We start from the raw sequence: 26830 nt of genomic DNA on the forward strand, positions 1-26830 counted from the left end.
ATCGACCAAACGGGTGAACGAGCTCATGTGGGAAAGTGAAAAATCCGTTTTCGACACAATCCGCGCGAATATGCCAACATAGTATTCACTCTGCAGTGTCCTTTTCTCACTCCCACAGCTGAAGGCAAGCGCATGAAAAACGGCAAACTTCTAAATACCAATCACTGACATAAATCAAAAGTGGTTAATAAAATCCGCTTCCCGGGAGTTTTTCCCTTATCCCAGATGGCACCATGGCAGCTGCCCCCTCCCCGTTCCCCATCGACTTGTTGGCTTCTTTATGTTTAAACAGTTGCACCATCATCATCATCGTCGTCGTTGTCGTCATTGTCGTCGTCATCGTATGAGACCGCTTTGAAACCGGGAACGTGTACCGGAATCAACCCCGTGGATCATCCGCCAAGAGGTGGGGGGAACCGATGGGGAAAAGTCGGAAAAATATGTGCATCCGACGAATTTACGTTCATACTTTCTTCCGCTTGATCCACTTCCAAGGCTGCTGCTAGAAGTACATGGTCCTGCGATTTTTAAGGCATGGAACAAGCGGATGGAAGTCAGTCACAGGAGGAAGCACCTGACTGCACTCTACATTCCCTTTTATGCTACAAAACGGGAAGTCAAGGAAGTACCTAGTAATAAAATAATCCAATAAAACATTTTACGCCCTCTGCTGTGTTCTACTGTTGTGCTCGAAGGTGATGGTCTGGTGCACGGTTCCGCATCCTGAAATGCTAGGTTAACAGTTTTGTCCCGGAATAATTCTAAAAATTATCGAAATTTGTATATCAAAAACATTCAACCTGAAAAACGTTCCTTAACCAGTTCCGACAGCCCTGGGATGCATTCAAATAGTAGCACGAGTACCGACTTCCTCCACGTCTCCTTGCTTCCACGCGACTACTCCTCGTAAATGGCAGGAATCGAAGTTTGTAAAGCTGCCACCCGGTGGGAACGTGCAACGATGATGATGCAACGTGAATCAACAGCACAAAAGAAAGCAGCAGATACAACTAGGTACTAGGACCACTGGTGTAGCAATTGGGAACGTTTTCACACGGATTCCGGGGATCACAGCAACCTAGACGATGGCTGGGTTGGCACTCGTCCGGGGACGTGAGAAAAATTGCAAAATTACAAACTGCCAGCGGAAGGAGAGTGCAGGATTAACGGCGAATAAATAACTTGGCGTGGTGCTATCCATGGTGCCACTTAGTCGTATTTTAATTCGTGACTGTGGAGTTATTGGAATGAAAGGGGGGAAATAGGTCTGTGTAATGGTTTGCTTTTAAAAGCAAGCTGAATCGTCCCGAAGGACGTTTTGGGTTGATGTAAGGGGAAATGCTATTTTTGTAAGAAGAATTACGATTTTCGTAGCATCACTCTTGAATGATATTTATGTTAATGACAGGTGTTGAAAAATTGGTCATCAATCAAAAAAGAGTACTACTTTGCGCCGTTTTCACACTATGCTGGGTTATGAAAATTTGATGATAGCTGGCAAACTACGCGACTTGTGGACTGAAGTCAGAATCAACAAGTTCATTTCTTATTTTTATATTGGAGAGTAATGGAAAAGCCGTTTTCTCAGAAATGATCTATGGTATGATTGCTACGATGATCAATCCGGATTCTAAGGAAATAAATGTGGATATGGACTGACATTCATGGTAAAATTAGCACACTTAGAAATTTGTACAGAAATCAGTAAATTATTATCAAAATCTCATTGACAACAGCTGAACGTTCGTCGATGCGTCGTCGACTTTGGAAAGCAACCGTTTCGTGATGAGTGTGTGAGTGCTGACCACGTTTTGCATCCATTGCTGCAATGAAAGCACTCTGCCCCCCGTTGACGATACTGCACACAATGAAACCACTTGAAGCGGCTCCCGTTTTGATGGAAGAGGCTTATTGGATAGCGGAAGATAAAATGTTTATTGTGTTTTACCTTTTGACTATATAATACGTTTTTTTTTCTCAAAACGTATTGTATAGTGAACAAGAATCCTCGGCTCTGTAAAGTTAATTCGATTGAGCCTTATCAAATAAATTACCAGTGTTGGAATCAGGCATAGAAAATCATTTGCATTTATTTCATACATTCATTTACATTCATTTGCCTCTAACTTTTTTCATCTCCAGAATTCCGCAAAATGATGTATAGAGCTTTTGTAGATTTTGTTATTAGCTACAACTTTTGCTCATAATTAAAATCTGTATCTCTTATGCATCACGAACTAGAGCGGGCAGAAATTTTTACTATTTTTCAGTGAATGTAAAATACATTCACTGAAAAACAGTAGTGGCTTCTGTTCGCTGTGGTTCGTCGTGCATAAGAGATACAAATTTGACTTGTTAACAAAAGTTGTAGCTAGTAACAAAACCTACGAAAGCTTCGTACATCAATTTGCGGAATGCTGTTCAATAAAAAAATGTGGGGGAAAATAAATGTAAATGAATGCACGAAATGAATGCAAATAATTTTCCATGCCTGGTCGGAATACTGTCACTACAGCAATCTACTACAAACCATTTGCAAGACGAAGTGAGAGAAACGAAGTGTAAGAAAACAGACTTGGTTCCATAATGTGTCCCCTGATTTTTGATCTGTCAGGCTAACTAGCTCCTGCAATCTTGTAAAATTCAAATAATTATTATCAAAAGCATCTTGCCTCCGCAATAACTTCATTAAGTAGGCACTTCTTGTCACAATCAAATGTTTGTAGCAGTCGTAGTGGATAGTATGTATTGATATGAGGGGCTTTGTGGCCCCGGTGACATCCATTTTGTTTACTGAGCAGAAGATCAGTGGTTCAATCACAGGCTCATTGACATCAAATATCTGCATCCACTTCGGTTTCGAAACAAAACTATATTGTTTAACAGATCGATTCCATTTGAATGACTACATGATGCAGAGTTTGATAAATCATCGTTCGTAATAGTTTTTTGAGATAAGAGGAGCTTGGTGACCTAGTAGCAACCGTTTTTGCTTACTGAGCAAATCGTGGGTTAAATCTCAGGTTTTTTTTCTAGAAAATCACTGCTGATTAAACTCGTTCAAAACTGTGCTGGGAAAAATGGTTATGGAAATGAAAACTCCTTCGAACATACAATGTCTCAAAAAAATCGAATATGTATGAGTTGCCGAAGAAATACCGTTTTTAAGGCCACAATTACACTGTAAATCTCAATATTTCATAACCTTCCACGCAGTAATTAAAACTTGTCCCTCCAATTTTTTAACACCGAAATGTTCACCATAATATGTGAAATCTCATCACGGTATTAGTTTTTGAAAATATTCGCCCCATTTTGCGATTTCACTTCTGTAAAACATCATGTTTTGATGAAATAAACCCATGTATTTTTTTGTGAATTACTAGATAGCGTATTGCTGTCTTGTCGAAAGTTGTGTTTTTTATAAAACTAAAAACTTTTTTGAACATGATATGCCTTGGAAAAAATAGACAAAAAAGTTAAGGCCGAAAAATCGATTTTAAGGGGGTTTCCATAAGGAATGCTTCATATCTCAATGAAAATGATATGCTAGCATATTTGTGTCTTCAGCAAAGTTTATGAAAATTATAAGTTCTACAATTTTGAAGAACATTTCAATAACAAAAAACAGTTCAAAAAGTTAGAATTTTCAAGTGGCACCCCAAATGAGTATAATTTATGGACGAACCGTTCATCAGATGTTTTTGTTTTAAATAAATTATTTTCTTGAGACACCAAATGGCTTAAGCTTCATCTTCATTCGTTATTTTTTTTTTTCTGAAATTCACCTTTCTGAACCACTGTGCATTGATTTGGTGTAAGGCGCTCGGTGGCCTAGTGGTGAGCAGAAAAGTTTGGGTTTATTCTCAACAAATTTAAGACATGACAATCAGTTTTAAAGAAACAGAGGACGATGAGATAACATAACAGAAAAATCATATTAACTTAAGGAAATTTGCAGTGACTAACAAGGAGTTCCTTAGAATTATGGGTTGTTCCGAAAATCCTAAAATTGATCTTTAAACTTTAGAAGATTCAGATAATTATAAATATATATACATCAGAAAATTTACCCGAACGTTTGATCAATTAAGAGAAATTAAGTTAAGTATACAAAACTTCAGAGCTGGACTTTCCAGGAAAAATTAGTGATTTAAGGCAAAGTTCCGTGAGCCTTTGTAAACTTAAGGAAAATTGTAGAACTTAAGGTGATACTCTAAGGAAGCCTTTGCGTGTAACTTTAAAGGCACAAATGTCAGCTTCCACAAAACATACAAATTTGAAATTGCTACTCTCTGTTTGTAGTAGCACAGCAAACAAGGAGTAGCAATTTCAAATTTGTATGTTTTGTAGAAGCTGACATTTGTCCCTTTAAAGTTTCACGCTAAGGCTTCCTTAGAGTATCACCAATTCAATCAATTCCAGTAAAATGACGGGTTCTTTAAGAAAAATATTAAGATATTCAGGGCAGTAAAGAGAATTTTAAGGAAGTTGAGAAATATTTTGAGCAGTTTTAAAAACATCAGAAAACTCTAGACTGTTGAAGAAGTTATGAATTAGTTTCGATAATTTGAACTACAGACAAATCATGAGAACTTCAGTGAAAATCGTAGAACTATATTAAATATTTCGTTACGGGAGCTTAAATAAGTTTCTGAAATTTCAGAATAACTTCGAAAACTTCACATAAGTACAGAGATCGTCATAAACTTTTCGAGAACTTAATAAAAGTCTTGGGAACTTTAGAGAAGATCCGACTACTTCAGGAATGTATATGGACATTTCGGGAGCATTTCAAATAAGTTAAGTAAAACTCCAAAAACAAGGCGAATTTCAGAGGAATTTAATTCCATTAGTTTCACTTAATTAGCGGGAAATTTCTAAATTTTCAGAGAATTTTAGAGATGTTAATAAAATTATTTAGGTTTTCACATAAGTCCAGAGCTCACGGAAGCTTAAACATTTTTAGAACAGTTCAATTTAATACATGGTAGTACAACAAGCTTCATGAGAACTGCAGAGAAGTTTCGAGAACTTCAAGAAAGATGTTGATGTCGCTAATAAAACTCTACAAAAAAAAAAAAAAAAAAAAAAAAAAAAAAAAAAAAAAAAAAAAAAAAAAAAAAAATCCTCAAGAAAGAACAGATATCCTCAGAGCAGTGAAATTACATAAATTTCAAAGAAGAAAAGTGAGAGAAATTCAGTGAATTGTTAAAACTTTAGTGAAGATTCATGATCGTTAGGAAAATTGTGCAAACTTTAGGAAGTCCGAAAAAGTTAAGAGAAGTTGAAAATATTGTTGAGAAGTATTGCGAGCATTATGCTAAATTCTCAAACTACAAAAGAACTTCAAGGCAGTTTCATTAATTTCAGGAATATTTTGGGAACTTTCAAGCTGTTGTACAGAACTGAAAATAGTCCATTTCATATTCAACAATTTCTCATGCAAATTCACTTGAAGTTCTCCTAATCTAACGCTCGTATTTTCCGAAACTATTTCAGAAATTAAGTTGGAACACTTCTCTGAATTCTCTAAAAAAAATCACAAGAGTATAGTAAGAATAATTCTTGCAATTCCATTTAAATATTCCTCAAAATGTCGTTGAAACTATAATCCGAATTCAATTTTCTTTTAATTTTCCCAGGAATTGCCTTGAAATTCTCTTCAGTAAGATATCTCATGGAATAATTCTTAGATTTTTCATTGATTTCATATCAGATTTCCATTTTAATCTCACTCCTTCCCTCGGAATTCTACTCATATTGAATTTAATTTTCTTAAAGATAAATCGTCCAGCTCGAACCTTTCTAGGGGTAAGAGGTGGGCCCATTATCATCATCAACTCGGTTGTACTCAAGTTTACTAAATAGTAATATAGAAAGTTCAAAATAATCGAAAACACCATGCCACTCTTGCATTACAGCAGAAAAATATATTAAAGACTAAATAACCCGAGCAGGAACCAATACCTAACCGATAACATATGAATATCTTAATGTGGTATAATACCTTATTTTGGTAAGCTTGTGATATAACAACATGTTTTGATACTATTAAATTTTCGGGATAGTTTGTTAAATATCAAATAAATACCAAAGTAACAAAATGTAATCTTGCAGTTTTAAGACCATAACACCTAAAAATTTATTGGATTGGTATTAGAAGAACTTTAATTAACTAAATAATTAATTAGCTCGTTATGCGTTGAACATTTTTGAGGTACTATTTTTGAAATTTTACTTCTTATCTCAGGCTGTTCAACACCATATTTAGGTTGCCAGTCATGCTATTTTCATATCTGAATTTGGTATTAATAAGCTATTTTCTCCTACTCGGGTACCCTCCCGTTTGAACGCCCCCAGGAGCTAAAATTTCGATTACAAATCCAAATGTTCTTCACTTCGATCTACCAGTCCTAACGAACCTTCTTCAACCGTCAGTTAAGCAAAAGAGCTTCCGGTCGAAGCGGTTACATTGCCTACCGTAGCAGTTCGTGATTACTCATCAAACATCAGCACCAAGTAACCAAGTGTTTGGCAAATTACGTCAACACTGGCGCACACCCACCCTTTATCGTTTGCTACAAGAGCAAGTGCAATTTCCGACAAACATACATCTCTGCCACTATACGACCTTACACTTCCAAATTAGAATTGTAAACCCAGCCGTCGTACCCTGGAGAAGCTGATGGCTGTTCTCTCATTCAATGCTAATGTTCTTCTAGAGTGCATCCATCCATCCCATCAACCCGTTCGTCATGTCATAGAAAGGAAGGTGCATTAGAGAGATACAGTGCGTTGATTGCTTACTTCCCACACTACACACTCTTGAAATCATCTGCTTTGGTGTGTTCGACCAACTTCTACCTACGAATTGTGCAAATTGACTTTCGAAACCTAGACCGTTAGCAACCGGTACCCGTTGTAGGTAGGCGCCTCACTTTGAACGGGTTTCAAATTATACGCGGCTCAACCCTTAATAATCACACTGCTGCGTGTCCGTGTGTGCGTTGGCGACCCTGCCAAAATCGTATGCAAATTAGATTTCATGTGTCGAAAGCTACCGGTATTGGATCAACCGGCAGCAGCACTGTAGTGCGGTTGATTTGTGGGTGCCATTAATGGATGCCTCCGGGTGGCGAAAGCTCGCTGACTTTGATTGTCAATCAGCGTGCATCATCACCACGCGGGTTGAGTAATGGCGTCCGCGAGTCTTTGAGTTGTTGGAGCATCGCATGGAGCAAGTTTTTTTACACTACGTTCTGTTTTTTTCTGGAAGCACTATTCTTCAGAGCCGTCCCTCTTTATAGGTCAAATGCAAAAGACCATCTCCAGTTTCCAGCTAGAATTCCATCGTTACCCACACTGGATGAATAGGCCCAGCCAGAGTAGTGGCCAATAATCCCCTTACTTTCTAGTTGCGGGACGATATAACTTGTTTGGGGTTGGAGAGCGATCCAGTCTAACAAATGGCCCACTGCCAAGCATCAGGAATGAAAATGTAGAGCACTTGTAAGGTTACAGATAGGAAACTAGTACCGTTTCCAGCAGATGGTCCATATACGCGTTTACTAGCATGCAGTTGGCATGCAAGTGTCCACCGCAGACAGCAAGGTAAACTTGTTTCCATCCACACAGACACACATTCCGGAGCTGAGCTGGCTCTGATGATAGTCAAGGCAATTTGTGCGGGAAAATGGGGACACCGAAATGGAAGGAAACCATTACTGGCACTGTTGTGATTCCATTCTGGGTCGAATTTATTGGATTTGTGTGACAATATTGAACGAGCGCTCTGTGTTGATTGGTGGTTTTCCTTATGGTGCTGCACAGTAAATGGTTGTTGGATCAGAAGTGACGTTTGCGTGCTACAATATATTAAAAAAGAGTCAAAGACGTTATCTTGAAAAAAAAAACAAGATTACAAGAAGTGACCGAATTTTAGGAAAAATGTGAATAATTGCCCACAACAAAAAACAATACAAAGTTTCCTGCACATCGGAGAAGGTCTAGATTTTCAGATTCATCATTTAGCGTGGAACTGCTCTAATGCAAATTTAATATCACTGACAGGGATAAAATTTCTAGCTTCTGCGATATAATTTTTTAAAGGTTCTACAAGAATATTTAAAAAGTCGGACACACAGACTTTTTAAGATTGCAAAAATTCACAAACATAAATCACGTGTCTGAATCTTAGGAATTGTTTTGGATTTTCAATGGAATTATTTTAGAAAATCTTGGACGATCTTCGACTTGAAAAATTTCCGCAACTCTGGGACAATGCTTTTATTTTAGATCTCAGACCTGATTTTTGGGATACCTAAACTAAAGAAAAGTACAGAAGTCCAAGCTTGAAGAAATATGCAAGATTCTAAGTGAAATATTAGAGATAGTGGACTTAGATTTTATACATAATACAATTTAATAATAGTAGATATCAAATTCAAATTCAAAACAAATTCCTGAAAATTTCCTGGTTTTTCCTGGTTGTTTACGATTCCCGCTTCAGTGGCCTCCCTGGTTTACTCACTGAAATAGCAATTATTGATGATTATGTGTTTCAACGATGGCGTGGTTCTTGATACAGGACAAAAGATGATGTTTGGTGGCAGGTTAAGTTTCTTTGATGGATTTGAAGATGGCGATTTAATCAATCGCAGCATTTAATCAGGCTCCTTTGATATATTTATAGGATGACAGGAATCCTTGTGAGTAGGCCGTCTGTAGATCGTGCAATGGTCATGATCCGTGGTCGTAGTCTGGCAGAGTAAAATTCAACTAGCACTAGATGTATTATGTCGAGGAGCTTACCAACCACTTGTTGTTGACGTTCACTGCCCTTAATGAACGTATTGGGTCATGAAGTTCAAGTACTGCTTCTGTAGATCTAGATCTCAATCTATGTTCTACCACTTAGCTATATGTCTCTTGACTCACCCAGTTCCGCTAGAACTTCGCTGTTCTTGGAAAAAGTTACTGTGCATCGGCCATCCAATTTCTCTTCGAATGTGCGCTAGAATTGCACTTCGCAGCGCGTGTCATCCAGAGAGAAACGGCTCCCACTTCATCGCAAGATCAAAACCATGCCATTCACTCCTCCAGATCGCTCGAGACTGACATGTTACGCGAGTAAATACCTGGTACCTTGGCATGATGTAATGACTTTGTCTGACACCATTCATCTGAAAATTGAGCCATTTAGTACTGGTAAACCGCTTCCCAATGGAATTTTTCTCCCGGATGGAAAGAAGCTGAAGGGCACCTGGATGCCCAAAACCAAGTCGATCATTCTAATGCGGAAGATTCGGATCTGCCAGTTCGATATCTACCGGAATGCTCCATCCATTTGTCTGAACTGTAGAAGTAGACAGACAAGAAATTCCATCGGTTGAGAGTATGGCAAGACTTGACGACAGCTTGGACGTAATGAGTGACCTTCGTTTCTGATTGTGAGATGCCTGATATCGAAACATCGATCGGCTTCACCTTCTACACCTTCTGCCTTCTCGGGTGATGTCGAGCTTTGCATTTCCGGAATGAAAACTTCGACGAGGAATCACGAGCTAGATGACCCTGTCTGAGGTATAAATTGCTGCGCTCACCCAAACGACTCCCTACTAGAGAGTGACATCTTCAAAATGGTTTGAAACGAGTCCAGTCGGTAACGGTATGCCTTTGTACGGCAACTACGTTTTTGCTGAAAACGACTTCCGTTTTGGTTGTAGAAGTTCGACTCTGGATTCTACGTTCACTGTTAGAAATTCAAAATTATGAATTCTCGGTTCTAGGAACCCCGGCAAGTCTTTGAGCTTCTTCTTCTTCTTCATCGCATTTCAAGCTTATTGTGTGTTCTAGATGCACTTCCACAGTTTTTTTTTTATATTAATTTATTTGTACAGGCTCAATCGAATAAACTTTACAGAGCCGAGTTATCATTTGCATTATACATGATTAATGTCTTAAATCTAGAGTTAAAGGAATTGAACCGATTACTCGCAGTCGTCTCGAGGTTTGTGGAGATTTACAATTTTTTGGATGGGGAAAGGGAGAAGGAGGTTTGAAATATGATTTATTATACAAATATTTAATTCATCCTAAAACATGTACTTATTTCTATTCATCTTGGAAACAAACATTAAAAAAAAGCTACACGCACAATACACAAACTAAACACAAGGTTAATCAAACTTACAATCTAAACACTTCCACAGTTATTAATTGAGAGCTTTCTATGCCTGTAGCATTTTTGAATTATTATAATTGAGTGGCAAGTACAATCATACTCTATGCCCAGAGAAGTCGAGAAATTTTCCAATCCGAAAAATTCCCAGACCAGACCGGGAATCGAACCCACCCCCCTCCAGCATCCAGCATCAATTGTAGAAACTTATATACGACTTATTTCAGTCATAAACAAGTTGCTGTACCTTATTGTGATGAAAGTGTGCTACTCGGGATGGTCTTGCTTTGTAGCTGCGCCTTTACCGATTGAGCTAAGGGAGCCTGTCATTGACATTTAATCAATGGACGAAGTTCTGCAAGGGATATTCTGCAGAGAACTCCTGGGGAATTCTGGAAAGTTTTCTTATGAATTTCCGTTGAGTATTTCAAAGTTATTCAAAGTATGCAATGGGTTTTGCGAGGAGAACTACGGGTGGCAAAGACGTACACTCTATCAGATTTTTTTAAATTAAGTTTTTACAGAAGTTCTGGGACGTTCTTAGAAATCCATGAACATTTGTATAGAAGCTATGACTTAATAGATTGATTTCAGGGAGCTTCGTAGATTGTTGGAAGACTTTTAAAAAGTTTAGAGAATGTTATATAACTTCAAGAAACCTCATACATCTTCAGAAATTTCATAGCACCTTAGAACAATTTTTAAAACTTCAGGGACTGCGTAGAAATTCTGCAGATTTTATAGAACGACAACAAATGTTATAGGAGCTCAGCTATTATCGAAAAAGCTAAGCAAACTAATAGGAAATCAAATGAATTTCGCAGAAATACAAATGATTAAGTATCAAACTTTATCGAAATTTATAACAAAAAAATTGTGAAAAATCATTAAAGTTTTAGCGTTTTCTTTACATTCGATGAGTTTCTGTTTTAATTTTAGTGGCTTTAGAGGGGTTCAAATTAAATCGTAGAAATGCTTAAAATCTAATATCAATTCCAATAGCTTCAATTTTTGTTTAAACTTCTTAAAAGTGGGGAACATGTAGGGGAAGTGCACCAGTATTGGCCATAGGTTCCTATTTTGGCCACACCTCAGAAAACCGATTGAATTACAATAATCGTCCATTTTGTGGTCGAAATATTTATGTACACCGAAGAATATGATTTGTACACAAACTGAACATCTCAAAATTATAAACAACGTGAAATATCATCAAAGGGTGGCCAAAATAGGAACATGGCCAATACTGGTGCGTTTTCCCTAAAGTGTAGGAAATTTCCATGAAGTTAATGAAATTTTGTTTTATTACAGGCAACTCTATTAAAATTCCGGGACCATCTTTTTTTTAAGCACTTCTTTGAAAAAGTAAATTCGAATAGTTTAGGGAATCGCATAGATTTTTAATTTTTTTGTAAGTTCAGGGAACAGAAAGAAAACGAAATTGTTAAAACTTCGGAAAATTTCATAGAAGGGCAGTGAATTTATAGTAGTTCAGGTTCTTTGTTCAAGTTGATCGAACTAAATTGAAAATTGAAAGAAGCTTCGCAAAACTTATTTGAAGAGCAAGAAATTAAATAAAAGTTCAGGGAACTTCATCAAGTTCGGCTAAATTTTTGATAAGTTCGAGGAACTCAGCGAATTTTGTAAATTTTTAGGAACAGTGAATGATACGTAGGAAGTATTTACAAATACAGCAATCTTGGAAATATTTAGTATTAGTGTGTGAACGTTATAAACAATTCGTTTAACTTCGTTGAAGTGGATGCAACATTTCAGCAATTCGCAGAACTTTCTACACATTTATTAAGCTACATAGTAGCTCTGAGATAAGTTAAATGGATTGGTAAGAAATTGATGGAGCTCTATTTGAGTTCATGGAATGGAATTAAATAAACTTTGTAGTAGTACACGAACCTTCGTATAAATTTAAAGCATAGTTGATATCCATGGATTTTCAATAGAATTTCAATAAAGTTCTCTGTATGTTTTTCAAAGTCTTGAAAAATAAAAACGTTTATTTAGTATTATTCTGAATATCAGAAACACTTCTCTACAGACAGAATTTCCAAATGTTTTCAGAATTAAGACATATATTTAAAACGAATGAACAGATTCAACCTTTCTATGTTTGCCTGTAGCAAAAAATTTAATCAAAGATCAACATCAATCATCAGTCGTGAAAAGGCAATTAATTAAGAAATTCAAAGTCGCAACAGAGTTTATTTTTAAACAAAAATCTTGAAAATATCGCAATAACTCCATGCAAAGGAAACATAGATTGCTCCGGTAATTATTTCTAAAATTCTCTGGGGTGGGCCAGCAGTAGGTTTGAGGGGTGGGCCAGGCAGCCCCCCTTATTTACGCCAATGAGAACTTCAGGTTAGTTTTTTGGAGAATTCGAAGGGTATTGTTAAGAAGCCCACACACTTAGAAAAATTCATGTAAATTTAGGTGCTCTGAGAGTGACATATACGATTTTGACATAAATTTGAGTCATAACAGACATGAAATATAACTCAATCAAACGTAATTTTCGACGAGCAACGAACATTTCAGTCTCGGAGCACTTAATATTATATGACATGTTTGTTTACGTCTTATCTTTTATGTCAAAGATGGATTCCGTCACGTGTAAAATAAGTTATTTCTAACTGTGCAGGAGTATTTCAGAGGAAATTCTGTAAAAGATTTAAAACGAACTCTGAAGATAATTCAAATAACAATTCTTAAGGATTTCTGCCCACAATTCCATGAAAATTATCACAAGAGCTTCAATTGACTTCTGAAATTATTTCCAAGAGAAATGCGATAATACTCTCAATGCAATCTGAACATGAAAACAGAGTTAAATGATCTCTGAAGAGAATTTTTGTTGTGAACATACCAAGCGAAGTTTGATTTGAGAGGGGAATTTCTAAGGAAAATTTGCGGGTTATCAATAAAACCTTCATTTAAAAAACCTTCACTCCAAAATTATGGATCTTCCAATAAACAATTTTGGATCAGTCAGTCTTGCGTGTAAACTAATTGTTAGTAATCCATAATTGTGGGTTATCCATAATTGTGGGATCACTGTACCTTACTATTCGAATATTTTGGTTAGTTTTGAATCTTGAAAACTTCTCATGAGCCAAAATCTAGGAAAATTTTCCTAGCCCGGAATACTGAGGACTCACATTTAATAAGAACAATAAAACATTTCGAAGTCCCAGAATTATGAATTTTTCTTACCTTGATTTTATAACCCAATTGGGAGTGACCAGTAAAGATTATTAATTGGACTGGAAATAGCCTCAATTTGGAAATAGAGGATGCCCACGTGTACAGTTAAACGTGAAAATCCGGTCCATCATCAGCTCATAATTATCAAACAGCAGTCCCCTAAATTCATTGGAATGCTCCTTTCCTGCTGTTGTCTGCTGTTTTCCCGGTTCAAATCTTAAAAATTTCCCGGTTTTTGATATTCAACAAAAATGAAATTGTACGCATTTTTTAAAACGTGGCCAGCTGTAAATTCTCAGTGAATATTTGTGGGAAAAATAAAAGCAAAATTACAGAAAGTGTTTTCTAAAGCTATAGGAAAAATTCAACTCTATCAGTCACTTAATGTGTTCAAAACAATTTATTGTTCTTTCGAGATACTTTGATAAATCCATATCTACCACTTTTTATGCTCGATACATCTTATGATTTCAAAGCCCTAAAATGTATTGAGTTACATAGATTAAGGTCACTAGGTTTAACGGCGCCGGTGGTGTAGTGGTAAGCGTGATTACTTCTCACCCCAGTAGGCCTGGGTTCAATCCCAGTCGGCGCCGCCGGGATGTTCTGAGGCATAACATCTGTGATCACGCCTTCCTTCGGAGGGGAAGTAAAGCCGTTGGTCCCCGGTTCATGAGTTGATGGGTCGATAGGTAGGGTCCAGGTGTGGGAGCTGCCTTCCTGGCACGTCGGTAGCATTGGTGCTCAGCACGGAAAACAAGATCGACGGAAAAACAAACCAAAGAAAAAAAAAAAGGTCACTAGGCCAAATGCTATCTGGATGAACAGATCATAAGACAGAATTGTGAATAATAAGAGATTAAATTAAAGAATGAACTTGATACATATGAGAATTAGAGAAAATTGATAGTGATTCGGATAAAGTAAATGTGTATTCACTCCATTGTCTATACTAATATAAGATTTAGAGATACTGATGTACAAAGTAAAACACGAAAAAAAAAATGTGAAACCTACTGACGTTTGAGCTCGCTCAACGTGACGACTAAAAGATCAATACTTGAAAAAAAAACAATTACTGAAAGATTATTTACTTAAAAGATAGATTCCCAAGATTCTGGGGCTTTGAAATTTGTGTAGAGTCTGAAAATTAAACTTTTCTTCAAGATTTGGGATTAAAAACAATTTTCGTGATGCAAGATTTGGAGAAAAAAATAGTTAAAATGTGAGAGTTTAAAAATTTGCCAAGATCACAGATTTGAAAAAAAATATCATATTTATTAAATAGTCGTGCAGTCTTAACTGTCAAGACTCTGAGACTTGGAAGAATTTTAAGGGTTAAAACAAATTACAGAACAATCGATAGAATCTTGCGGACAAACCCTGTAATTTTCAGTAAAATTTAAAAGTATTCAAAGTATTTATTTCAAAAAACTATTGAGGAGGATTACCACATAGTTTTCGAAGAAGAAGTTCTGAGCAGAATTCCAGAATTATTCTGACATGAAGTCCTTAGACATTGCTAGAAGAATTTGGAGGGATTTCTGTGGAGAAATTATTAGGCAATTTTGAAGAATCATAAGAGAATTATGATGAAAATTCAACAAGACACAGAGTTCTAAAAGTGTTCTGGCGATAATTTCAACCCTAGTGTGAAAGTTTCGTTAAAAGGGCTCCAACAAAATTTATTGCAAAAAAATTGCTAATAATTAGTAAGAAATTCTTTAAAATACTCCAAAGGGGTTTCTAAATCATTCCAAACTTTGAAAGATTTATGCTGTTTTCAATAGAGTTAAAAGATTTTTTTTAAAGGGATTTCAATGAAATCAAAGTTTTCGAATAGGTTCAGGGGAATTCTAAGACGGATTCCAAACAATTTCTTAGAAGGGGTTTCAAGGAAATTCCAAAAAGAATTCAACGATAACTATTACGCAGAGTGTTTTCTGGTTAATTTTAGAAGAATTTAGAGCAGAATTCCAAGCTCATTCTGAAATTCATATCATGAGAATTTTGAATAAAATCAAAACCCGGGAAAAGAATAGTTCAGTTTCAGTATGTACAAATATTCGCATCTTAAGTCCAGCATTTTCAATATTTTGTTTTAAGACTCATGCACTTTACATCTGAAATTGAATCGCAAAAATCAATTTGAAATACTTCTGAGTGATTAAATGCTAAAAACAATGAGGCGCTAATCTGAAGAAAATTATGCAGCAAATAAAGAAAGACATCCATTTGGTAAAACATCACTCTGTTTTAATGATTTATTCTGAAATTCTGGTGTGAAAATTTATTCATATGGTGTGGTTAATTTATTTTTCGCGGTTCTCTCATCGAATTTGCCGGGTTTGTCCCGGTTTTCCAGGTTACTTTTCAAATTTCCGGATATTTCCCGGTATTTCCGGTTTTCCCGGTTTGCTGGCCACACTGTCCTATGTATTCCCAAAAAATCTTTTTTGATGTCTCTTAAATTCATTACAAGAATAGCCATGAAACTCTACTAAGTAGTCCCTTGACATTTACCTCAAAACTTTTATGAAAATTTCCTTGAAACTTTCCTTGCAATTCCCTTGGAATCATCTTCAAACTGTTCATTGAATTCTTCTCAGAATTCCCATTGGTGTCTCCTTCTTCTCGTGGAATGCTACTCATAAGTATCTTGGAGTTTTCCTCTCAAATCCCTTCGTCAGAATTCTCTTGGAACTCTCGTTTCGGAAAATTTCCCTTGAATACTCCTCAGAATCAGCATTAGGAAAAACTCACGAACTGAAATCACTTGCGTGAGTTTTTTCATGCAAAATTCACCTGTACAAAAATCACCGATGAATTTGCAGGTTCACACACTCATTGCTTTATATTTAGGCGTTATCCATTGTTTATAACTGTTGTTTTTGCATCAGTGGATGGAAAACTAACAGAACATGTATAAACATTCTATCAATTGACGTTTGATCGGGATTTAGGAGCCTCAAGTTGGAATGATTTTTTGGCGATGTGAGTGAATGTGAGTGCGTGAAAATGCATGAGAATCTCAAGCGTGAGATTTTTGCCAGATTCGTACGCGAGTTTTTTCTCTCAGCAAGGCTCAATGAAAGAGATTTGAGAATTATGTTCCTAACATTGCTAAGAAATATGTTAGAAATTGAAACCTACTCCCTTGGAATTCTCCTAACGTTTCATCTGGAGTTCAACAGAACTAACTAGAGAAGGAATCCTCAGATTTGACTTCAAGTTTCCTAAAAATTCGTCCCGTGCTCATCCGATTCACTTATTAAAGTTCATAAGCTGATGAAGTTTTGCATGGCCTTTATTTTTATTAAATATGGTTGTTGAAAAACATTCAATGCCCAACGTCTCAAATATTTATTTTCGTCCCAGAATCTTCAAAACATCTCCAAGTGTGATTTTATTTTTATAAGCTATGTCTATGTTTAATTGTATAATTTATCTATCTGAAAAAGGTCTAATTGCAAAATCTCTAATGAGTCTTTTGTGAAAAAAAAGTCCAATTCGTCTAAGTTTAAAAGCTTTAGAAATTATTCATGATTCAGAACCCTAAAAATAAAATCAAGTTTAAGAATTTATGTTGTTTCTGAAGATAAATCGACTCAACAGTTACTATGTTCAAAGAGTAAATATTAATAACGAGGAATAGACAGTTGGTTGCATTTTGCAAAGGTTTGAATTCTTGAGAAGGTTTCTTGACGTACTTTAATATAATCTATTCCAACTTTTAAGAATTGCATGACCAAGGATTCCCATCAAAATTCCCTGTGGATTCCTGGTTTTCTAGGTATTTTCAGATTGTTCAAGATACTAGACACCTTACTTTAAATGAGTTCATCACTCTACGTTAACAGCATAACTTTACTTGGCGTCTAAAAGTTTTGTTTTATTTAAAACCGAATTTTATACATTTATTAAACTTTCATAATCGTTCTCTAGGTTTGATATTAAATAAACGTATGCGAATTTAGTAAGTTTCAAGCGTCTTGAAGTTTTTGCTCGGGATCTCGGGGTTTTAAAAATAAAATCCCAAACGGCGCCGGTGGTGTAGTGGTAGGCGTGATACCCTCTCACCCCAGCAGGCCTGGGTTCAATCCCAGTCGGCGCCGCCGGGATGTTCTGAGGCATAACATCTCTGATCACGCTTTCCTTCGAATGGGAAGTAAAGCCGTTGGTCCCCGGTTCATGAGTTGATGGGTCGATAGGTAGGGTCCAGGTGTGGGAGCTGCCTTCCTGGCACGTCGATAGCATTGGTGCTCAGCACGGAAAACAAGATCGACGGGAAAAACAAACCAAAGGAAATAAAATCCCGGATCCCGGGATTTTTACAAACCCGGGAAACAAGACTCCCTACTTCTTATGTTTTAAAAAAGAAGAAATACGCTATGATAAAATCAAAGACTAAAAATTCCTAATCTGTTCCTACATCGCAATCGAGGAAAACTTTCCAGATTCACAATGGCAGAATTTTAGCAAAAATTCGAATCATTGCCCATAAGAAACAATTTTGCAAAGTTTCATGCATATCGGAGAATTGATAACTGTTTCTAAGTCCTTCAATTTTCACTTTTAAAAGTTTACTGGATTTTTTTCTTCAAAACACAGTGGTCCAGAAGGATGAATTTCAGGAAAAAATTAATAAAAAGTTCATGAAGATTAAATTTAATCAATTTAGTGTCCGTCGTCTGTCAAATACACTTATTTGGACGCCACTTAAAAAATCTAACTTTTATGACTGACGATTTCCGATGTTAAAATGTTCTACAAGACAACACATTTGCTATCATATCATTTTCCTTGAGCTATGAAGCATCATTTTTACAGCCCCCTTAAAATAGATGTTTCGGCTTTAACCAAGGGGTGAGACAGCTTTACTCTGAGTTGCTTTTGAGCAGCGAGTAACTCGCGAGTAGCTCACTGTACCTCAAAATTTAGTCGACATTCATCGATGTTTTTGTCTGGTTACTCCTTGGCTTACTCCATTTATCACTTTCACATATTAGCCGTAAGTCTTGTTTGTAAACAAAATAGAATTGTTCGGTTATTGAAACGATGTGAATTCCAAATTTTATTCAGAAAATGGATTGAACGATGCTGGAAAAGTGTCGAAAGGGGGCGCATTGGCATGGATTTTCATCTGCTTCTCTGTGCCGATTGGCTGCTGGTATTGTTTTGGAAGTGCTTTTTGTTGGTGTTCCTTCGTTACATAGGAAATATCTTCCATGTTGGATAAAAACCGATTAACATCCAATTCCCAATTCAAGCTCTGCCAACAACTACCCCAGAATGTTCAGCCAGAGCATCAACACAGTCGACACTGCTGAAGTCGAAGAGGAGGAGGAGGACGATGAAGACACAGCTCCCAATATTTCCGGTGAGTACGATCCTCATCCGGACTTCAAACCTATCATCGATCTAATCGACGAAATCGAAGTGAAAACCGGTGAGGAAGACGAAGAACAAATGTTCTGCGTTCGCTCCAAGCTACTGCAGATGGTTCAGAAAGAGTGGAAGGAAAGGGTTCTTGGCGATCTGAAGATTCTAAAGTAAATCCGATCCAACCAAGTATAGGATCATCGCTATAAACTGTCCTGATGAGAAACCGAAGAGTGAAACATGCTCCGAATATAATGAATAATAGTTTAAAAAAAACAACTTGTTTACTTCTGGATGAAATATTTTCTTTAAAGAAGTTATGTTCAACTTCAACGGAGACTTCCTTCGGCGGCCGCAGCAGAATCTCGATGGTGTATCGCAGAAAACGGCAGGTTGTTGAGCGATGGGAACGGAATCACTTCGAAAAGTATCGGAGGAAGGCGGGGTACGTATAATTTGCCGGATCTGGAGTATTTGGTCAGGCGGATCGAGTTCTTCTACCACATCAAGCCGGTTGTTTGTTGTTGTTTTGCTTAACAGCAGCTTTTCGGCTTCGCATCTTCATATGTTACTATGATGTGAAAAGTGAGAATGCAAATGACAGTGATCTTGCTCACTGAGCAATGTGAGTTACTCGAGGTGCATCAAAAGCAACTCTAAAATTGCTCATGATTAGGAGCAGTTGTTTTATTACCCCTTGGCTTTAACTTTTTATGTGACTTTTCCAAGGCATACTTTTTTTTGTAAATTGATGTATTTGTACAGGCTCAATCGAGTAAACTTCACATAGCCAGGTTATCATTAGCGTTGTACATAATTAATCTCTTCAATCTAGAGTTAAAGGAATTGAACCGAATACTCGCGGTCGTCTCGAGGTTAGTGGAGATTTACAATTTTACGGATGGGGCGAGGGAAGAGGAGATTTGAAATATGATTGAAGGCATACTATGTTCAGGAAAGTTTTTTATTTTACAAATAAACACAACTTTCTACAAGACAGCAATACACTATCTAGTAGTCCATGCACCCCCCTGCTGTGTACTTAGTTCACGAACAACTCCCATAATGATTTTAAAACGTTCCCAAAATGACCTTGTAATTTCTCAGAAATACTTTCCCAGCTATTGGCAATTCTAAGTCGAACACCTCTCATTAAGTTCCCAAAACATCTGTCAGCTAAAATGTTATACAAAAATTTGATTTCCCAAACCCTTCTGATTCCTACCCACATTACATCACTGAAACTAGGTATAACAGTTCCATCTACTCAACTTGTCCCCTTTTTTCCGGATTCGAGACCCGTTTAACGAGCCTGACATACAGACATTATTTAACCGAGAGCAACTCTCCACACGAAACCGGTGCTGCTGCATCTTGAACTTGAAAATCTAACGGAATCTCCATCTTCCATCCTCATGCCTGCACTCATGACGAGAGTCAACTGGTGTGAAATTTCTTTCCACTATTATGTTGTGATCCAACCGTTCGTTCGTTCGTTCGTTCGTTCGTTCGTTCGTTCGTTCGCACGTTAGTGGAGGAGGCGGGCCAATGAAAACTAGTGCAAATCATGCCACACAACCGGTAATTATCGTGTACACACTTGATTCATGGTTTGATTTATGCTGTGCCATCCCGCGTGTCTTCGTCGTCGTCGTCACAGCCACCGATTATCTCACGGATCTCGTTTCAGTACAACGAGTACTGATTTATGTAGCGCCCGACGTCACTTGAAGTGCGAGATGTATTTTTTTTTACAGCCCATGAATTTATTGCTCCAAAGTCTCTATGCTCTGAAATTAACGCGCTAATGAAGGCCGCTGGATTGTTCCCCGCGGGAATATCCTACTAGAAATTGGCGCAGCCCAACCGTCTTCGTCGTCGTCGTCGTTGTCGTCATCAGCAGTAGCATTACGTCTCAATGTGCACTCGCGCTCTAGGGCCCAAAAGTAGTCAGCAGCGGAATATATGGATGAGACTGACCTATAAATTATGTTGTTCAATTTTTCGTTTTCGTTGCTCTTAATTGCGAGCAGACTTTCGGGAACGACTTTCTCCTTCTGCGTTTGCGTTTGCTTGGTAATGTTTTCATAGTCTCGTTTTTTTTTTTGGCTCTCGTAAAAAGTCGATTTGTGATTGTATTTACTCTCGTTTGGTCTGTGATTGTCCATTTCTTTTCCGTTGAATGCACATCAACCGTCCGGGTCGGACTTGGGAAGGGGAGGAGCTGCTAGGTTGGTTGAAAATCACTTTCAGAACTGAACGAAACCGGCCAATAATGTACTTGAGTAAGTACCGGAGCGGTCGCTGTTACTAATGCTAGATGAGAGGAAAATGCAATGTTAAAAGATCGAACAATGATGTAGGAAGGGTCCAAATGTCTGCACTAGTTAGCGTTTAACTAGTTTAACGATTTTTTAACAATTATAAACTCGAGTAAAAAACGACGAAATCTGCGTAATTTGATAGTTCCTTGTTCATATTTCTCAGTTTTTTAAATGCTTTAATCATTAGCTTAATCCAGTAGTCAGTCGATGAAAAAAGGGGAAAATAGTATGTGGCAATGCCGACTGTCTAATTACAAACACAAAGCAGATTTCACCTGCTCTGTTCGGATTTCTGGTTACTGGAACTTTTGCATACTCATTACACGTCTCAAAACAGAGTTGATGAAAAACACAATTTAAATTAATATTGACGTAGGTACTCGAGTTACTTGTGAATCTAACCATTTTTGTTAATGGTGACCTTAAAAAAAAGTGCTTTTTTGTCATGTTGAGAAAAACCAAATAAAAGAAAGTGCTTTAAATATAAACATGAGCAACGTCCAAGAAGAAGATGGAAACGGCTGCAATTGCTAATCGGAGCTTACGTGTTAATTTAAACACTTCCGAAGCTTATTAAACCTTTCAAAGTCCTTACCTTACAACCCTTCACATAATTTCTTTGCAATTGTACCCTTAAAATCCGATTCCCATGGTTGTTTTAACGGATCCTGGAATCCATTTTACAATCGCGATGGAATTTCACTCCGAACTCACACAGTTAACTTGGAATTCTAGTCAAAACTCTCTTAGAGTTCATCCCAAAACTCCGCAGGACATTTTTTCTGGAATACCTTGGTGTTTTCTCTTAAATCTGCTCAAAAATGATTTGGGAAAAAATCTCAAATTCTCCTAATAGGGTTAACTACCCCATTTCCGGCCTATTAAGCACAACCCGCACTTAGTCTCTCATAATCTAGCGCAGTTTAGCACCAACCGGAATGTTATTATTATTGATGACTTCCAAATGTATTTACCTTTCCGTACGTACCGTAAGATTTGATAACGAAAAACTAATCGTTGAGATATTGTCAAAAGTCTAACACTGCTTCTTGACGCCAAACTCGGCCTACGGATTCTAAACTCGCCCTAACGCATTGAAACGCAATTGAAACGCCAATGAATTCACTTCGGCCTATAGGATGAAGATAAAAATGGAATCGGTCGGAGCGCTTCTTTTGTTTTTGGGAATAATGGGTGCTAATCTTCATATCACGCGTTCTCATTGACTTCGTTTCGTAGTAGCGTATTAACTAAAGTATCGTACCAAACGCATAATTGACTTGTTAACTCTAAAATCATGGATTTATTTGAAGTTTTCTGCTCGATAGGCCTAAAATGGGCGATTAGGCCGAAGTAGTTCTCTACCCTAGTTCTTCAAAGTAACTGTATCCTGAAAATCTACTTCTAGGGTCTTGAAGTTTTTCCAAAAGCAGGTTCAAGGGTCAAAATCTTATGTTTTTTCGGAGAGTATATTTTTCCCGATTTGTCATCGAAATTCACGGGTTTTTTTTCTGGTTCACTGGTCACACTGCCAACAATTAGATCAAAAATAAATTCTGGCAACCATTTCTGTTCGAAACTCGTTTGATCGATAATGCCACTAATGCAGGAATGCTCGAGTTTGACTGACTAACTGTCGGGATTGAACCCAGGCTCTTTGGAGTGAGAGGCAGTTACACTTACCACTACACCACCGGCCCTAGAAGCACGCTTGTCACAAATCAATTGTAGAAACTTATATACGACTTATTTCAGTCATAAACAAGTTGCTGTAACTTATTGTGATGAAAGTGTGCAACTCGGGGGTGCCGCTAGAGCACAGGCTTAATGAAACTCCTAAAATTCACATAAGGTAAGCAAATACTCTTGCCAAGTGAGTTTGGGTAGCCCGCACCTTGAATGACTACAGAGTTGCCAGAGCTTCAACACAGTTCCCATATTTCTTCTAAGTAAGCTTTCAGGAAAGTTCAGCGAACTATAGAGAAGTTTAGCGAACTTCAGAGAACTGCAGTGATCTTAAGTTTAAAATTTAAAGACGTTCTGCGAACTTCAGCGAAGATTGCAAATAACAAGCATCCCGAAAGTTCTACGAGCTTTAGGAATCTCAACGAGCTTCAATGAAGTTATGCGAACTCCAGATCTGCAAACTTCAAAGACGTTATGAAACTTTTAGGGAACTGCTTCAAACTACGGGGACGTTCTGCCTTTTTCGACAAGTTCTTTAAACATAAACGAAGCTCTAATCTTCAGTAAAGTTCTCCAAACTTTAGGGGCGTTCTGCGAACTTCGTGTAAAATCTATCAACTTGAGAGAACACCTGTGAACACATGTAACTTCTACGAACTCCAGGAAAATTCTACGAACTTCAATGCACATGTGTGAAGTCCAGGCAAATTTTATGAACTTCCATAAAGTTCTGCGAACCTCAGAAAATTCTTGCAAATTTCAAGAAAACAGAAAAGTTCAACCTCCAGAGAAGATCATTAAACTTCAGGGAAGCTCCACGAACTCAGGAAAATTCTGAGCATGAGTAATGATTGACCGCCCGCGGATGCTGCTCTGTTATTGTCAGATCAGCTGAAATTACACAGAGAACCAATAGACGATGCTTGCGAGTAGCATTTATCCTCAATGTGTAAATACTGGTGATCTCAAACTTGGCAATACCAGCACCCGGCCACGTTCGAATGAAGGTCAAGAAACGAATGGGTAGGCATGTGTTGATGTGATACCCGCTATATTGGAAGCCAAGAAATCCTCTGCACTTCCACGAGAAATCACTGGGACGTTGGATAAAAGGGTTGGTAAACGATAAGCCGAATTACTAACCTAACGATCATATAACGCAAAGGAGGCAAACGAGCTCCTTTTATTGCAACACACCAATGATCGATTTGATGTTAATCAAATGCATTTACATTAACAAATAAAGCGATTAGCGAATCTTGCATTTGGAGGGGCATGAGATTAAACTCATGATGTTCTGCTCAGTAAGCAAAAACGGTCATTCTAAGGCCACCGAGCCCCACATATCAAATCATACAATCTACGATCGCGTTGTTGCAACCATTCAAACCCAGCCCCGACGGTGACGTCGATGACGATGTCAAGTTTCACAAAACACACGATAATTTAGCAATGTTACTATAAGTCTCCGTTATATGAAAGGTCCTGGGATTGGTTTCACAAATTTCAGGAAAATTCTGCAAACTTTCAAGACGCGCTTCAACATCAGAGAAGTTCTTCAAACTTTAGGAACAGTTGTCTGGAAAATTCTGCGAACTTTAGGAACTTTTTGCGAGCATCAGGAATGTATTAAAGCTTCAGGGAAGTTCAATGTCTTCTTGGTAAGTCATACGAACTTCAAGGAGGTACTGGTGAACTGTAGCAAAATTACATGAACTTCAAAGTAGCTCTACAAATATCTGCGAACCACAGGGAAAATCTAATAATTATGAAAGTACTAGGGTAAGTGCTCCAATTATGGCCTATGGGATTCCCATGTTCCCATATTAGAACACACCATAATAGGAACGTATCGCCATAACTATTACATCCAAAATATGACATTTAAGAAATATTAACGAATTTCGAGAAAAAATTGAAAAATTCATAAAGGTTATGCGAACATCAAAGAACACAAGGAAAGTATGAAGAACTTCATCGAAGTTCTTCGAAATTCAGGAAAAACCTACGAACAGGGATTTGAATTTCAATGTAAGTCAGATTGTCAGTGGAACAACTTCCACTTCATTCCAGAGAAAACAGGTACACTCCCGATCATAAGTTTGGGGTCATCCTCTAAAAAACATTTAAATGTTTTTGATCATTTCTCTGCCATTTAGAGACCGATTTTCGATCTTTATATATCATTTGAAAGGTATTTACTGAAATTTAGTTCATATATTTTACAATTTGTGTATACTTAGTTGAAGTTGAAACATTTTCCATAATTCACACTGAATATTCATGACTGATTTTCTCAAGATTGGGTTGACCAAATTTGCATGGTAGTAAAACCCTTATTCTCTATCCATCGAGATACGTTTCTGAAAGTTTGGTTAACAAACATAGCATATGATCTAAATCAATCAAATGGGCATTCAAGTCTTCGAGCAAAAGTTTGGGGTCATATGAATTTTAAACATTTTCGTGTTCCTAGATTTAGGGGGGCCGCTCTTAGCTCAGTCGGTAAAGGCGCAGCTACAAAGCAAGACCATGCTGGAGGTGGCTGGGTTCAATTCCCGGTCCGGTCTAGGAATTTTTCGGGTTGGAAAATTTCTCGACTTCCCTGGGCATAGAAGTATGATTGGACTTGCCACACAATTATACCGATGCAAAAATGGTACAGGCATCGAAAGCTCTCATTTAATAACTGTGGAAGTGCATCTAGAACACTAAGTTGAGAGCATGCAATAAGCTAATATGCGATATGCAATACGCTTGAAATGCGAATAAGAAGAAGAAGAAGATTTAGGAAAAAACAGCATCAGAAATTTGAGAAAAACACAAAAAATGTGGAATTTTGACAATTTTCAATATTTTAGAATTTAAATCATAATTACGGGCGCTGAAAATATTTAGGGATCTCACAATTTAAAGAATTTTCTATAAAATTATGGCGAGAAAAACCGAGAATTTTAAGTAGAATTAAAAAATAAATGAAGTGTTGAGGAGGAAACTAAAATATTTTATGGAATTTCATCCAGAATTCCAAAGTTCTGAGATAAATTCCAAGATATTTCTGGAAAATTCTGAAGAAAATAATTTCTAGATCATTCTTAGAAGAACTAAATAAGAGCTGTACGGATTACTTCAAGCTGAATTTTTATATTTATTTAATTATTTCGTCATACAAAAGTATAACTGATAGCTGCTTCTAATAGGAACTGTATGATTGTGAGAAGGATAGCAGGTGATTTTTTAAAAACATTCAGAGATTTCTGATGAAAATTCAAAGAGAATTACAAACATAATTAAAAGAGCATTCAGAAGATAATTTCAATAGAATACCAAACAAGATTCATTTCAAGCTAATTCAGAAGTAAATTCTAAAGATTTATGAGGAAAATTCTGGAGGATTTCTAAAGCGAAGATTGAAGAATTGCTGGGAAGAATTTTGAGTATAGTTCAAAAAAAAAATTAAGAAGAATTGTGCTTTTTGGATATTTTCAAAGGATTTAAAAGAAGTTATTAGGAGATTTTCAAAGGAATTTAAAGAAGTATTCCGAGGTAATAACGAGAAGAGTCGATAGGTAATTTCAAGGATTATTCTATGATAATTATGAGCAGAGATCAAAGTTAATTCTTTGATTAATACCTTTGAAATTCTGATAACAATTTCTCGTTAGTTTTGAGTTTGAATCATCTTGATGCTTTTGAAGTTCTTCACAGGATTTCCTTAGGATTTTCTCAAGAATTTTCTTAGAATCGTACGGAGATGAACTAACCCATGGCTAAAAATCTTCTTAATTAAGTTCTAAAAAAACATTGGAATCATCTCAAAATTACTAGGGAGTTCGTCGTAGACATCTCTCTGCTATTCTCTTACAATTTGCTACATAATACTATAGAAATTATCACCAAAACGCAATTTGATTCACTCTACACTTCACTTAAAATTCTTAATAAGGTTCGCTAAATTATCCAGGAATTCTCAAAGAACACTCCTGAAATAAAGTCCCATTAATACCAAGTAGCTCCTGAGATTTCCATGGAA

The 26830-nt window shown here is 37.0% G+C and overlaps 2 protein-coding genes across 3 annotated transcripts in view; one reads left to right on the forward strand and one right to left on the reverse strand.

Moving 5' to 3' along the window:
* Positions 1–26830, reverse strand: part of Rab3GAP1 (RAB3 GTPase activating protein subunit 1) — a 584432-nt gene that overhangs the window by 399639 nt on the left and 157963 nt on the right. The window lies entirely within an intron of this gene.
* Positions 1–26830, forward strand: part of haf (leucine-rich repeat and fibronectin type-III domain-containing protein hattifattener) — a 507398-nt gene that overhangs the window by 352785 nt on the left and 127783 nt on the right. The window lies entirely within an intron of this gene.

Source organism: Ochlerotatus camptorhynchus, unplaced genomic scaffold (assembly GCF_037179485.1).
Source record: "Ochlerotatus camptorhynchus isolate MF236.1 unplaced genomic scaffold, CSIRO-AGI_Acam_v1.1 ptg000220l, whole genome shotgun sequence".
In the NCBI taxonomy this organism is placed as follows: domain Eukaryota; kingdom Metazoa; phylum Arthropoda; class Insecta; order Diptera; family Culicidae; genus Ochlerotatus; species Ochlerotatus camptorhynchus.